The sequence below is a fragment of the Lagopus muta genome, chromosome 4, assembly GCF_023343835.1.
Source record: "Lagopus muta isolate bLagMut1 chromosome 4, bLagMut1 primary, whole genome shotgun sequence".
Lineage (NCBI taxonomy): Eukaryota > Metazoa > Chordata > Aves > Galliformes > Phasianidae > Lagopus > Lagopus muta.
The window spans coordinates 5,788,359-5,800,951 of NC_064436.1; the positions used below are offsets into that span (position 1 = coordinate 5,788,359).

General features: G+C 37.6%; 1 protein-coding gene across 4 annotated transcripts in view; it reads right to left on the reverse strand.

Moving 5' to 3' along the window:
• Positions 1 to 12,593, reverse strand: part of LOC125691606 (uncharacterized) — a 206,110-nt gene that overhangs the window by 148,733 nt on the left and 44,784 nt on the right. For all 4 annotated transcript variants that reach the window (XM_048941108.1, XM_048941106.1, XM_048941104.1 and 1 more), the window contains one exon: positions 6,700 to 6,789. The gene's annotated coding sequence lies outside the window, so the exon portion shown is untranslated. The remainder of the gene's footprint in view (positions 1 to 6,699; positions 6,790 to 12,593) is intronic.

Sequence of the window (12,593 nt, forward strand, 5' to 3'; positions counted from 1 at the left end):
GCCTGGAAGCTTTCCTGTGTAAACTACTGTAGAGAGCCCGCTTTCAGCAAGGGAGTTGGAGTAGTCCAGATGTCCCCTCTAACAAAAGATTCTCTGATTCTGATACATATCAGTGCAATTGCACCCGAAATAAAGCATAAAGAACACAGAGTATTTCTCCTTCTATGGCTGTTTGGAGCACACACTCCAAGCAGACAAGCTAACAAGCCCTCCCTAGAGGTTTCTAGGTGCTCAAACAGTTTATAACAAAAATGACTTTTCTCGGCATGATAAAAGAAGAAATGCATCCCACCATAGTATCTGCAACTGAATTTGCAACAGGGATACCTTTTACCTGTGGAAGGCTGGAAGTGAAATGTACCTGCTACACTACATAAAATGCTTGATACACACCCTGCAGTATCACAGATGTGAATTTACCCAGCAAGACAGGGATCAGAAGAGTGCATGAGAAAGAAGATTTAAGGGACTCTGCCCACTTATTATCTCTGGTCCTGAAAGCTTATGCTCCCACTTCATACAAAATGTCATAGCTGCACATCACCTTTTCTAGGCAACTGAAGGGTAAAAAAAGCAGTTCTAATCTGCTAAACAGTCTTGAGACACAAATCAAATTTAGTCTCTGTCATTAACTTCTCTGATGTGCGCCTAAGGTTAGTATGCTATAAATCTCTAGAGAATAAGTAAAGCAATCGTGCTATAATGGAGCATCAAACATACAGCAGCAAAAAGGTTAGAGCACGAAAAACACCAAAAGCTCCAATTTAGTCTATGAACATTAAAAGTCATCTGTTTGTATCAGCAAACCTTGTAACTCAACATGGCAGGGGACCAGTATATAAATGATGTGACCTCTGACCAGCAACACAAGAACACTGCTGTCTAGGAACCTGCTGAGTCAGGAAATTCAGTTTGCTTTGAACATATGCTTCAATACCTTTTAGCTTTTGTTTCATCCTGAAATGTAAGCTTGTATGTACAGGTATTTTCTGAAACAGATTGCATGATTTATCAACAGCAAGCAAACACTGGGGGGGGGGAAGGAAGATGGTAAGTTGAATTCTTAGGGAATAGAATATGAATATTACTAGCAAAATGGAGCTTTTCTTCCCAGGCAAATGAATAACGTATGGAAAACCAGGCTTAAAACTTTAAACACAAGTAGAAACGTGATACAATGATAAAAATATACCACCAAAACTTCTATGGATTTGGGTTTACTCCAAGAAGAATTGCAGGAGAAAGCCAATTTTCAATAATATTAATAAGTTATTATATAGGTAGAGCACAGCTCTTAAGCATAAAACAGTTTTCAGAAGGAAGAACTTTCAAAGATAAAGCTGAAATCCTTTACTCTGTTGTTCTGCATGGCTATAGTAACACATCCTGAATAAAGGCATTTAAAGATGGGGAAATGCCAATTCTTGATACTTCAATTGTTTTCCCAGCTTCAGCTTCACCAAACCTAGAATTGCAACACTCTAGAATCTGTAAAATAAGAACTGTTTATCAAAGATCCATACCTAGAATCAATGTGAATAAATGCACTGAGGATTTCCCTACATCCTGTGTATGTGTCCCACACTCCAGTACAAAGTCCACACCTTATACCAGTTCCCAGCCATCTAGGGAGGCTGGGAGGAGTCCTGTCCTCCTTCAGGTCCAGCCCATGATTTGGCCTGATATAGCAAAAATTGGGCCACTGTTTCTTCAGTGTCAGACAGCTACCAAAGAAGGCCTCTTCAAAAAAAAACAAAACAAAACAAAATCAGCCAATTCAATTGGCTTCAACCCAATTTCCATATCTTCATTTCATTCCATCAGTTCAGCATAGGACCACTGCATTTACAAAATGCAAGTACTTTTTTTGAAGCATGATTCTCAATACAAAAATTTATTTATTTTGATACAGGCTTATAAGGGCACAAGTACAGGTAGATACACAAAAAAGAAGTTAGCATGAAAATTCAGAGGAAGTCATTGCACTATTAATCTGCCACAGCAGACTTAAGTATCCTAGTTAATTTAATAATGATGCCCTAAACAGGGCAAATATTTTCACGTTTTAATATGAAGTTATTTCATCTGTCTTCATCATTCATGCATCATTTTCTATGAATAGTGTGAGTTTGTATGAAAATACAGGCAAGAAATAAAGGGCTGGAGATGAAATGTAGAATTGTCAGATGTGAGGCGATGCACAATAAATGCAATAATATGAGCCACTCAATCACACTGCTAAAGTTGTATGACATCTAAGTCAAATTTCATGTTTTGGTGTAGACAGCTGAGAACGATATCAAGCGTTTAAAGTTAGCAAAGAAGGCAAAGACAAGTAGCATGCACAGTTAACGAAAAAAACCTATGGTGGATTTGTTATTGGAGTATTATTTTGTTCAGCCTATCTGAGGATGAATTTCGCAAGAAAAGAAATCTTTCAGAAAGAAAAAGAGCTTTTAATAGTTCATTAGCTCTGGATGGAACGGAGTTTGTACTAGTAGGAGTCTGTGTGACTCATATGCATTTTGAACGTGTGATTAAGTTGCTAACACCACTGCCTGCCTGATTCTGAACAGGGCTTCTGGGTTTCACAGCTCTTTACCAGCAAGGAGGCTGGGGGGAGGTCAAGAAGCTGAGGGGCACAGCCAGGTCAGCTGATTCAAACTGGCCAAAGGGATATTTCAGGCTCAGCAATAAAACCGAGGTTTTATAGAGACTGGAAGGGAATCTGCCTGCACGTGGGAGCGGCTGAGTGATTCCTTCTGAATCACTTAACAGTAGGGTGGCTTCAAGTCAGAAAGTCTGAAGATAACGCAAGCCTCAACTAGTGGAAGAGCATCTTACACTGGAAAATGCCATGAGGAATGTGTTTGTTTGTACAGACATGCTGATAGTACTTGTTTTTATCAAGCTGTGATAGCAGCACAAAATATAACAATGTGCAGATGTATAAACCAGTGATGAACGTATACTTTGCATAACAATAAATCATTTCCATTCTTTAATATTTTTTCTCCTGCACCAAGTGACTAACGTTACCTATTCTTTCTGAAGATCAAAACCCCAATAAGTCAGAGGCATGCACCTTCCCCCTCCCTGTTTGCACACACAACCGAATCCTTAACGGTCAGATGCAGAGACTGGGGTGTTCTGACACCAAAAGGCTTTGAAACAGGCTACAATTCTGATTAGCAACTGGAAATGTTAGTTTTAGGACACATTTAATTTTTCTGCCACATAACTGATAATTCTTTTGGTAAAACAGATTAAATAACAGCCCATGAGAGCCACTAAGATATTACATCTGTACATTTTCTGGTATGTTAGAAAATACTTTGCACAGCATTATCGCATAACCAGGGGCAAGGAAATACATACATAGACACACATCTAGGTGCAAATATACACATACATACACACACAGTGATGTAAGAAAGTATGAACAATGAACTAATAAGTATGATTTACTTCTTTCTTGTTGCATTTCCCCAGTTCAATATTATTAGAGAGAAAATCATCCTGAAGGAGTTGGTCCCTACCTTTCCATAATTATCCTTCCTCTTTACCTCTGCAATAGAGCTTTTCCTTTCTTGACTTTTTAAATATTTGTACTTGTCAGGAATCTCTTATAGGCTTATTCATTGTCAAAGAACGTAAGCACAGAAGTACAGAAACATCTGTACAGATGATGATGTACAGATGAACAGACATCTGTACAGAAAAAAAAGCCCACATCACACACACAAAAATGAAACAAAAAACCTTATAACTTAGTTAATAACCTTCTCTGCCCATAGGCACCTGGATTAGGAACACAAGGCCAGAATACACAGACGACAACAGTGTCCTCTTGGGATTTAGCAGTAGGGGAAGTGCTGTTGGATTTTTTTTGTGTGTTATTTATTTTGCCCATTGATGAGAAATTGGATAAAGCATCGCCTTAAAGACAACCTTCAGAATACCAAGATTTAAGGAATCAATGTCAATTTTCTTTGAGCTCACTGTCCTAAATTTGAGATCCCTGTTCTCTCTTGTTCACCCTCTACAACATTTATAAATAAATCAGTACAAGGCATGGAAACTTTTCAACTTGAAAAGGATTATTTTTTATATATTACAATTCTCACTTAGATTTTAGTCAGATTTAGGTTTACATCCTCCTGCATTTTTATAATGTTTTAGCCACTATTCCTAAAATGTAATTTCTGTGAATTACTTTCCTTCGAGCACTTTAGATTTTAAGTCATTGCTTTTCAAAATGATTTCTAACATCAGCCAATTTCCCACCAGCATGGTTTACTCAGAACGGTCTCCAGAAGCGCAGGCTATTCCTCCACGTAAGAAAAAAGCACAAACACAGTAAGACACATTCTCAGGATTTTTTAGAACAGTCTTCCCATTGAAACTGTAATTATCCTTCATCAGGGAAAGTGGAAAATGGAAAATTCTGTTTTTTGAGAAAAGTATCTTCCCTCCCTCCTTTTCAGCTCACTTGGATACAGGAATTTAGCTTGTAGCACTGATACCCCATGCTAATGTAAAGAATAAGCAAGTCTTGTTCTGTACTTACTATTACTACAGACATAAACACATACTTTATGTAAAGTCCTAACTACACTGGATTGCACATTTTGCAAATGAACCTGAAGATGTTCTGGAATTTTAGATGTTCCATGCATCTGTCTTCCTAAGAAATGCTTTTTACCCAAGGAAAACTTAGAATTTTAATTGATGGGATTCTTAAATTAACAGTGGACGACACAGTGATAAGAAAGGTACTCCATCATGACAACTGGAGCTAGAGCAATGGTAGTGAAACACCATGTCTGAATAAACGGAAAGAAACCAAAAGAAACATCAGCTAAAATTTCAGGACAAGACATAAATAAATAAAATGGAGAGAGGGACATTTCATCCATTATTTTACAAACACGTGACAGGCGTTTTGACCCAACACAGGCAGTTGTGCTCAACGTATATACTGAGTAACAGAAAAGATATGGCAGAGCTTGAAGACGCTGACTAATAGCCCAGATGATGCATTCACTGACAACTCATTTATTATACATAGGACATGAAAACGTGCAGCAGAGCCAGCCTATGCAGCTAAGTCCTCCACAACTAATGTTCACCAGAACTGAAGAGTTATGATGGGACCTGGCCAAGTTTTGATTACTGCTGTTGTACTTGCTCCAGAACCAGTTTTCAGAATCCCCATACTCAAGAAATGTTAGTTTATAGGGAAACTTTTCCATAAAACCTTTGTTGAAGTGGTATCTCTTTGTGCACACCATTTAACCAGATTTAATTTTAGAAGCTGAGAGAAACAATTGAAAATATGCTCTTTCATTTAAGATCAGGTTATATAATTCTGCAATTCTGAACATTGTGAACAGGAAATGTAAAGAGAATCTCCACATTAATCTTCATATTAAAACACAGCATAACAAAACATAGCTATTGTTTTACACAATCATCACTCGTCCAAAATACATGTGCAATACTAGAGAATATATTTTCAAATCTTTTCCAAGGTACGAGTCCATTACTGCACAGATTAAAATACCAAGTTAGAAATGGTTTACAAACAAGACTTTTACATCAGAAGTTCTGTGACAGAACTTGAAGAGCTTAAAAGTCCTGAAATGTATCTGCCTACCTGTGAAATCACTCAGCTGTCTCTTTTTTTCTGCAGGGTCATTCTAAACACTGCAGTTGACTGCGTTTTTGTTGCCAGAATCTACTAAACAAATTCTCTCAGGTTTCTACAGATGAAAGAGACCGAGCTGAAACAGCTTCTCACACAAAATGTGGTTTCTTTGATTACATTTACAGACCCTTCAGACACTCTACCAGTCTTTTCCTACCCCTTTCAAGCAGTGACAGCTTAGATAAATGACACGTTAAGTAGCTCATTATAAGTCCACTTCTGCACTATACGAATCGATGGCAGCATTATCAATGACTTCAATGGCAGCTGGATTGAAGTTCAAAATGAATAACGTACACATTTATCAGAAGAAAAAATACAATTCACACCTTCAAAACTTCTCCATATCAGTTTATACTGAACCAATCTTACTATAAAACAGGAAGCAGTGGCTGGACACTTTTGTAGAGTATTACTAAAAGCCATTGAAATGCAGCTTCTCATTCTGCCATTTCCATTCAAATCTCTTGTTATGATTGCTTGCCACTGAAATCAAAGGAATTAAAAGCCATTTCAACAAATGCTGTTTAAAAGAATAAAAACAATATGGGACAAGCAAGGTTTTAAACTGCCTTCTGAGACAAGCAAAATATTGATCTCCTAGAAATTGATCCCACTACGAAGCAGTTAACCAGAATGCACATAATTTAAGGTTAAGCTTGTAAGAATCACACAGCCAAAGAGCTCTGGTGATTTAATGTGCAATATAATGCTCCTACAAGGTTAGAATAATGCATATTCCACATGGGTATGTATTTCATTTTCTACTGCATGAAACCAGAGTGCTGAAGTGCAGCCAGCCTTCCAAGTTTTGCATGCTGCAAAGACCATTCCTGTTGTCCAGGTAACAAGAATCTGCAAATAAATCTCTTGGTAATAACGAATCAAATGCCACTAATATTGAACATCTATGAATGTATTCAGAGATGAGATTTCTTTCTAACTTAATTCATAGTCTGTGGCAAATATAAAGATGTTAAGCTACTCACTCTTAGGCAGAGAATGAAAGCCCAAAGCCTTAGCAACCTTCTCACAAGTAGTCTTGACATGGCTTTCAAGATTCATCATACTTAAAGACCCTGTGAAAAGATAAGAATAACATACCATATCAATGAACTAAGAGTATCACTCCTTACCTTAGCTTTCTGTACGGGACATGGAGCACTGTGGACATGATATGTAATCCCACACAGACCCAGGTTAAGAAGAAAGTAACATCTGTCCTTGAAAATCCTGTCATGAATATAAAGGAACTCAGAAAATCTCTACAGAGAATTACGTGAACATGACTTAGAGATCTGACTTTCGACTCTTCCTAAAAATGTACTACTTAAGACACAGACTTTATAAACGTGTATTTTTTCCCACGCAGAGAAGTTTGTATTTTAATCTCTCTGTGGTTAGAGATATCGTGTTGACAGAGTCATCATGGTAGAAAAAGCTGCAATTTTCTAGATGGTTATCTCTTACGCTTTCTTACTGTAACTTGGATGCCTTTTTTTTCCAAAGCTGTTTCTTCCATACCCTACAAAATATTTCAGAAGGCCGGGAATGAACGCTGTATATGCTAATTTATCTCTTACTGGACTGCTCATTTTCTTGTATCCACTGTTTTTTTTTAAATGCAAGCTAGAGGCTCGGTTAGATGCTGTGGCATAAGACAGTAAGACAATAAGGAGAGATGTTTATTATGTGCAACAGATTGTCTCCATTTTGCACTGCCTGGTAATAGCTAGAGCTCAACAACTCCACCATCTTAGAGACACAAATCTCTTTCTAGACAACAAAAAAGAGTTGCCTCAAAATAACATGACTAGGATGCTCAAAATTGCAGCCATGCCCCAGCTTGAACAGCAGTATGAATATTTTTAAGAAATTTCACTTCAGCTAATGGAGGTCTCAATACCTGTTTTTTCAGCACTTAGGAATATTCCTATTTAGAGGTCATCTGTTCAAACACTCATAACAGAGAATTCTTTTAGTGATATGTGACAGTGATTAAATGGTCTATTTAAACACCAGATTTATTTTAAAATGCATAGCCTTATGAATCAAACATCAGCTGTTCCTTTACAAGTACATTTTTGCAAGCCTCATATGTATAATACAGCACTCCACTCACTATACCGAGTGTCATTACACAGAGTAATAGATCATAGAAAGCAACACAGCAAACTTCACGTACCTAAGCACACATTGAATCAATGTCAGCTCTTCAAATAAGCCTCTGAATCCTGTGCTGCAGTTGTACAGGAACAGTGCCAAATGTCCCACTGAGATTCACCCATGATATCCAGAATATTTTCTCAGCAGGGTATTTGCCCACATCACCTTGATCAGCTAATAGGAATTAACGCTGAATGATCATGACTATTCAGGGTATCATTTACAGGTTTGTTCAAGGAAGCTTTGAGCACAGCAATATTTGAACAAAGGGGAAATGAGGGGTATTCCAGCTGTCTGCACTTACAGGAAACAGAATGGTTCTCCTTATGCACATGAGTATATTCTCTATACTTCATGCAAACTCTGGGCCTCCAACATTGTCTTCTCCAAAGGATTATTATGCACATGTTGAGTTCTCAGACAGTTCAGCTACTGTCCTCAGCAACAGAAAAGTTAGTTTTGTCGCCAGTCAAAAAACAGTTGTTCTTATAGTTTCAAAAACAAAAACAACTATTTCCCCACTTTCAAAATTTAGCCCTAGAACAGCAAAACATCTGGTGTTTCTTTCTAAATATTAACTCCAATGATCCTACTAATTCCTATTTCATTCAGAGACAGTTCCTACAAAATCAGTAGGTAGAAGTAAGGTTGGTATCCGTTGGCTTTTTTCACCCTTGCCTCATATGTGGCTACAAATAACTTTACAGATCAGGAAACATTTGATCATACTAGTTGTGCTTATCCTATGAAGTCAATGGAAGTAGACAAAGTAGCCAGGAGTCAGAATTATTACTCCTTTCCAATCTCATGTTGAAACCAATGCCAGAACGTGTTTTGGAATTAACTTCTAAAAATGAAACTAAACTATAAGAGGAAACAAACAAGTAACAAATAAAAAAGAAACAACCAATATGGAAATAGCAACTACAGGCTATTTGCAGGAAAATACATGGAGAAAACAGGGTTGTGAAACTATCATCTCAACACTAACTTGATGTGAGACACAATTTATCTTTCACTCCTAGTTTAAACTGTGAGACATAATCTATCTTTCATTCCCAGTTTGAAACTGAAATCTAAATCCTCAAATCCAACCTATCAGGAATATATAAGGCTGTTTCAGATTAGTGCAGGGTTTCAAAACTTAAGGGCATCAGGACGACCTTGGTACAATTTCCCTTCACTCACCCTCTAACAACAGGTATGGCAAAACTGCAGGGAATCATCTCACAATAAACCCAAGGGGCAGATCTAGATTTATGACAGTGGAAGCTGGTCAGCTAAATATGTATAAGATTTAGTGTCACCGCTTTTAAGTCATTCTATAAAACAATGTATGCTTGAATTGAAAAAGAAAAAAACAACTCAAAAATGAGCAGAAGGTTCAACCCTACTCTGAATCAACAAATGAGGGCCACCCCACCAGCTGACTTCAGCCTGGGATCCTACTGGAATCTTACTAACATTGAAGCCAATGTTCTTCTTTACCTCTAGTAACAAAGGTGAAGCAATAGAAGAGGTTAACTTGCAAGATATAGCATAAGCCTAGGAATAACCTAATTTCCACAACAACACAGAAACATTTAAAGATTATCTCATTGAACTAAACTCATCCAGAATATGGAGTTTTATGCAAGTTTCAAACAAAAGAGCATCAGAATGTCCTCAGCTGATCCAAGGCAGAATAAAGGAGTCTGGGATAACATATGCATCCCAAGAGATAAAAAGATGCACCTGTGTTTCAAGGAGGCTTGTCAGAACAGCTTTGCATTCACTGGCACTGCTGGTTGCTGAGAACAGCAAAGGCTATACTGCAAACACTCTGCTCCCTTTAACTCCACTGCAGCCATTTCCCAGAAGTCAGCTCAGCTCCATCTACAAGTGCCAGCCAACAGCACAGTAGCTTCCATGTTCTTCTTGCAGACCTCTATTATCTGTTTACATCCTACTGCTTACTCCCCATTTCTGTTGCTTGCTCTCGTTTTTTGTTCTGTAAAGCTACGCAAATGTGACTGCTGCTACTTTTGCTTTACAGTGTTGCCTTAATCAGTGTGAAAATACAAACATAATAGACAAAAAGACCGTAGGGAAACAAAACCCTTCTGAAGGAAAGGCCTTCATCTCCAGTATTTGCACACTGTCATGCCAGGAAGCCATTGGAAAAGCTTTGATTCCAGATACCTCTCACTACACCCCAAATTCTACATACATAATTAAATCTTTTAGTACTGTTTCTAGGGGGTCAATACTGTCATAGCCAAATACAAAATGAAAGTCACTGTCAAATTCAGCAAAGGAAGGAAAACCTTCTGAAAAAGGAAATATGGTCCCTGTCCATAGTTTGTCAACCCTACCTAAGACAACTGGCAAGAACTCCTTCAGAAATCTGGGAAGCAGACATTTCAAAACTTCACTCATATCTGCCAGTTCTTATACGTTTATATCAGCTATTATACACAGCATTTATATTGAATTTATACATTGGCTTTTAAAGAGCAGTTTAACAGCTGAGACAAGCTTTCCCAGGAATACTTAGAGTGGAGGAAGAATGGTTTTAAGAGACAGAATGAGATAAATACAGTTCCCTTCATCTGTCCTGAAAATGTAAGAAAACAGCCAATATTAACAGTCTCTCTTGAGATACTATGAGTGCTTTTCCTGTTCAAATAGAACTGAATATTACAGTTTACTTTTAACATTCTCCAAAAAAATGTGCCATACCTTGAACTACTTTTAGGACAGCTCAAAACTGAATCAGCAACTGATGCAACAAGTTGATTAATAACACGTACTTAGCAGTGGTCCAAGCTTCGCAGCTTCTGCCCAAGGTGTAAACAAGAAATCCAACAACAGAGGTTACAGTAGAGAATGAGTATTTTGAAAAACCACAGCAGTCATTTGGTCACAAAAAGTTGGATATGTCTTGCTTGTATAACTTCTGGTCTAAAGTTACTACTTGAAGTTAGTTTAGCTCAACCAACACATTCAGTAAAGCAACTGACACAGCACCTTGTTTCTTACAGATGCATAGGCAGTTCACTTCAGTGCAAGGATACAAGTATACTCCTCTTATATAACTTCTAGAACTAAATCCCTTTGTGTCTATGCAGAACAGTAGATAAAAATAAATGAAGTTTACTTTTACATACACACGTATGCATAGAGAGATTTAGAAAAGACTGAATAAATTGAGACAAGTGTTGAGGTGTTTTTTGTATTCAAAGAACAGTTTACCACTTTCAAGGTTAAAGATCATCCATGTCTCATCCTCATGCATTCTCTAAGGACATAAGAATTCTACTCACTAAAGCTGCAGTTAACTCTAGAGTCTGCCAACACCAGGTATCTGCAAAACACTCAGTAAGGTTCAATTTGCATGAATATCAAATCTTCAACACAGCAAAACTCTGAGGGCAAAGATGTTAAAACCATTTTAGGACACTGTGAGTTTACCAGTTTACACTGATGATAACACAAGGTGGTTCAGGCACTTTGTGCTGGAAAAGATCAAGCATTGCCATTGCTGCACAAATGCTGTTTTGCTGTTTCAGAATGGTCCCATTAAGACAATTACTAATTAGTCAAATTAGTCAAATAAATTAGTCAAAACAATTAATAAAAGCTTTTGATTTTTCTGCTAAACATGGGAAGTGTTCTTTTTTGACCATGTCTAAACAGCACCTGTCATTTGGCATACTGCTATAAATGGCAATGAACCATGCCCGTGGAGATTCATTATTTGAAAGGTCTCCAGTATAGATTCAAAGCTTAACAGATGAGATGCCACAATGAAAAACAATGGACTGCACTGAAACACAGTCACCCTTGGGGTGAACTGCAGCGTTTTCTCCTCTGGAAGCATTATGCTATGCTTTAGAGGTTAGCATTATCTTGTTGGAGCTCTCCTAACAAATTCCTTCAAGATCATTTTCAACAGCTGGAAAATTATGTTCTGATTTACGGTGGCTAAAAATGAAGGTATTAATGTTGCCTTCAGTCTGAGTATCTGCACAGGAGATAATACACATCTTCAGCACAGTATAATATTACAAGAAATAATTGTGCCCAAAAGACAAGGTCACGTCAATCACAATCTTCACACAAAGAAAGCTGTCCAACAAGCATCAGCAGATACAAAACCTATTTAAAAAGATACTCAGATGAACTTCTAAATAACACCATCTCCTCTTCGAGACTTGAGGATCTGATGGCTTTAGAGGCTTTAGATAAATTTTGCTTTGCTTTTGTTTTTATTTTCCCTGCCCACCACACGCAGTGAGGTTTAGAGAAGTTCAGTAAGGAATATTATTTATTAGTATGTTGTGTTATTGATTACTCTGTCTTGCAGACAAAGAAACGTACGTGCATAAGAGCAATAATCTGCTCATAAATTCATGAAGAATGACTATTCCCTTTTAAACTAAGGAAACTAATAGGATAACAACTCACTGTTACTTGAAAATATTCCAGCAGCAGGAAGTTATTTACTGTGCTTGTGTTTTGCTTAGGAACACCAGGCAAATAAACCAATAGCATTACCCAATCGTGATCATTCTCTGTTGTAACACCTAAAAACAGTGGAACAAGAGACTCACAGATTCAGAGTCCATAACCACAAAGTAGTTATAAGAGAAGGTACCCTTATTTCAGCAGTGCACACGCCGGATGCAAGGGGGGATCCTTCTGCCTACCCTGCATACCAGGAAGTAGAAGCATT